This window comes from Anser anser (genome assembly GCF_964211835.1).
Source record: "Anser anser genome assembly, chromosome: 18".
Lineage (NCBI taxonomy): Eukaryota > Metazoa > Chordata > Aves > Anseriformes > Anatidae > Anser > Anser anser.
The window spans coordinates 15,374,897-15,377,857 of record NC_139739.1 but is presented as its reverse complement, the minus strand read 5'-3'; the positions used below and the strand labels follow the sequence as shown (position 1 = coordinate 15,377,857).

The window sequence follows — 2,961 nt, the reverse complement described above, 5'->3', positions numbered from 1 at the left end:
CAGCTTTCTGTATTGAGAAAACATGAAAGAAACCAACGGCTATAATCAGCTCAAGATATTTATTGCATTTTTGACCCTGATGTGGTTGTGTGCTGCTTGAGATTTCTTTGAAGGTGTTGCAGGTTTATTGATTGTGAAAAATGTCAATGTGTCACATGCCCAATTAACTTGGCACTTCTTGCAATCAATATCCTAATTGCATTCTCTTTAGAGAGGACTTTAATTTAATTAACCCCCCTCTACCTCCCCCCCACCCTTGTTTTCCCAGCTAACAAGTTTTAATAAATAGTTGATCTGGGGCCTGTGTTGTTTGTAATGGAGGAAATGAAGGAGGATGGTTTTCTTATAGAGTTGCAACACCCATTTCCAACCCATTTCCAAGAGCCTCTAAAATTCTTTATCTGCTTGCCAAGAACACCGAGCCCAAGGGAACAGGTTCTGAAGGCGCCTTTTTATTGTTTATTAGTTCCCTTGTCCCTGCATCTTCTTGGGCACCAGGAGATGAACCCTTCTTAGCAGGAAAGAGACATGAGAAAGAAGCTGACACTAACATGCTGTCTTGTGAAGGTCATGTTGGAAATGAAAGACTTGGGACTGGGTGTTTTTGTTTTGTTTTGTTTTGTTTTTTCCTCCCAATACAAGGAAGCTTCATAGGGCTTTTAGTGGGCTGCCGATGCCAAGAGTTAATCTGGTTATCTTCGACCTGGCTTTGTTTTCATTTGTACTTAACAGATGAATATGGCATGATTAGCTTGGGTTTAAAAACTGGCTAACTTCTAGATCTCAGAATATAATTGTTGATGATACATCAGCCTTCAGTGCAGCCATTTCTAATTGGGTCCCACAGGTACCTCCCCTGGACTCCATGCTATTCTGTACCTTTAGCAATGATCTGGAAGAAAACAGAAAATCATTACTGATAAAGTTTGAAGATGACACTGAGAGACTGCTGAAGTAGTAAATAATGACAAGAGTGGGGTAATCAGGTGGTGTTGTTTATATCACTTAGTAAATTGGATGTGATAAAACAGCCCCTGGTTTAATGCAGCTAAATGCCAGGTCATAAATGTGGGAACCAGAAATACATGTTACACGTTCAGGATGGGAGAGAGGATGCGGTGAGAGCAGTGTTTCTGGAAAGATAGAGAGCTTGTGGTGGAAATCTATCAGAGTTACAAGCTTCTCATTTGCTGCCGTGATTAAGGCTGGATGTGCAATACATAGAATACACAGGCCAGCTCGAAGTTTAAATTAAAATAATATAAAAAAGAAATATTGAAAAATAACCTGAAAGTAATTGTTCTTGAGAATTTACACTCCTCTTCTATTCCCCTTTATTTTGATTAGCCAAGGAAATGGTCAATCTTCCAAAATCTGATACGCTGATAGTACTGGGAGGAGAGAGAGACTGGAACTCAAATCTCAGCTGGGAAACTTTCTATCTTCCTTTACGACCAGCTGTATTTAAATACAAGATCAAAGCACCACAGAAGATATTAAGCTGAAGGCAGCACAGACATTTAAGCGGGGGCTGCTGCCATTGGGGAGCAGAGGCGTAGGTAGAAGCAACCACACTTACCTTTGATCTCCAACTGTGGAGGGAAACCCTCAGAAAGGGGATTAAGAGGGAGCAAACAGCCCACTACCCTTTCTGTCATCCTCAGACTCCCAGAGAGAGAAGCTACAGGGAAACTGGCATCTTCTCCCTGGCCCAGCACACATTTAATTAGTTAACAGAATGAATCCTAGCCAGCAGCAGCTGCTGGGTTTCAGTTGCTGCTTTAGAACCTCATCCATGGCAGGTTCTCTCCTTTTGCAACCCCTCCAGCTTGGGGCAGAGAGAGGCTCTGCTGTATTCTTGTCTCAGCTCAGGCTTTCACCCTCTGGGCAATCCCTTATTCGTGACCCTGCCCAAGGTATGCTGGACACCCACCTCTCTCTTTCCCTCTCACATCAATGTCATTTTAAATGTGTGTTGCTGCAAGCTGCCTCCTTGCTCTCACACAGATGAGAGCTCTCGTCCTTCTTGCTCACATCGCCCTACTGAACCCAGCAGCACTCCCCTGGGCCTGGCACTTCTCAGGTGCCTCAGCTCCCCACCACTGGCACAAGCTGCCCACAGCCCACCAAGGCTGTGTGGGGTCCCTGCTCCAGGAGCAGCCTGGGACCTGCCTAGGCTGCCAGCTTTCCTGCTGCTCATGCATCTCAGCCCTGTGCTATTGTGGGCCAGGGGAACCTGAGTAAGGTTGGTCCTGGGCTGCAGTGCTCTGGTTTTGGCTGCCTTCCACCTGAAGAAATGCCTGAGGATTCAGCATAGATCCTCTGAAGGCACCCGATCTGCTGCCTTTGACACCCAGGAACCTGCTTCAGCTCTCAGGACTGGGACAGGGTGTCTGACTTGGGCACTTGAGGACACCCATGCTTGGGAGCCAGGAGCCCCTTTATCCACCCTCAGAGGCACTCAGCTTGGGAAGCATTTTCTCAGCAAGCACCCACGTATACTGCAGACACCTACAACACAGCTGTTTGTAGGGGAGGTGCTGCCGGGCTTCTGCAAGCACCAAATGATCGGCATGAGTCCCAGGAACAAGTAAGGCTTCATGCGGTGCCATTTGCAGCTCATCAGGACCCACATAGCCACCATGAACGGGAACAACACAGTTCATGCTGCAGGGCAGGGCACTTGCTGCCCCTGGGAGCAGTGGCACTACAGATGCCCCAGGAGCAGCATCTTTCCCATGTTGGATGAAGTTCTGTACCCACCCAGCACTGTGTAGAGGACCAGGGAGTTTCTCACAGTGCTTTGCTCTGCACAGGCTGTGCCGTGGAGGAGGTGCTTTGCTCAGGGCTTGGTCCAGTGTCTGGGCAGGGGCTAGGCTGTGTACAGATGTGCTTAGATGTCACCTTGGGATTGCACTCATGGCTTGCTCTGGTTCCTAAAAATATTATAAAATGCCCAAG

General features: G+C 47.2%; 1 long non-coding RNA gene across 1 annotated transcript; it reads right to left on the bottom strand.

The window, feature by feature from the left end:
* Positions 1–517: 517 nt before the first annotated feature.
* Positions 518–2,673, bottom strand: LOC310883246. The gene is made up of 3 exons (XR_014573400.1): positions 1,580–2,673; positions 1,288–1,458; positions 518–892 (listed from the first exon to the last, which is right to left on the bottom strand). It is a non-coding gene; the product is annotated as an uncharacterized lncRNA (long non-coding RNA).
* Positions 2,674–2,961: the final 288 nt, after the last annotated feature.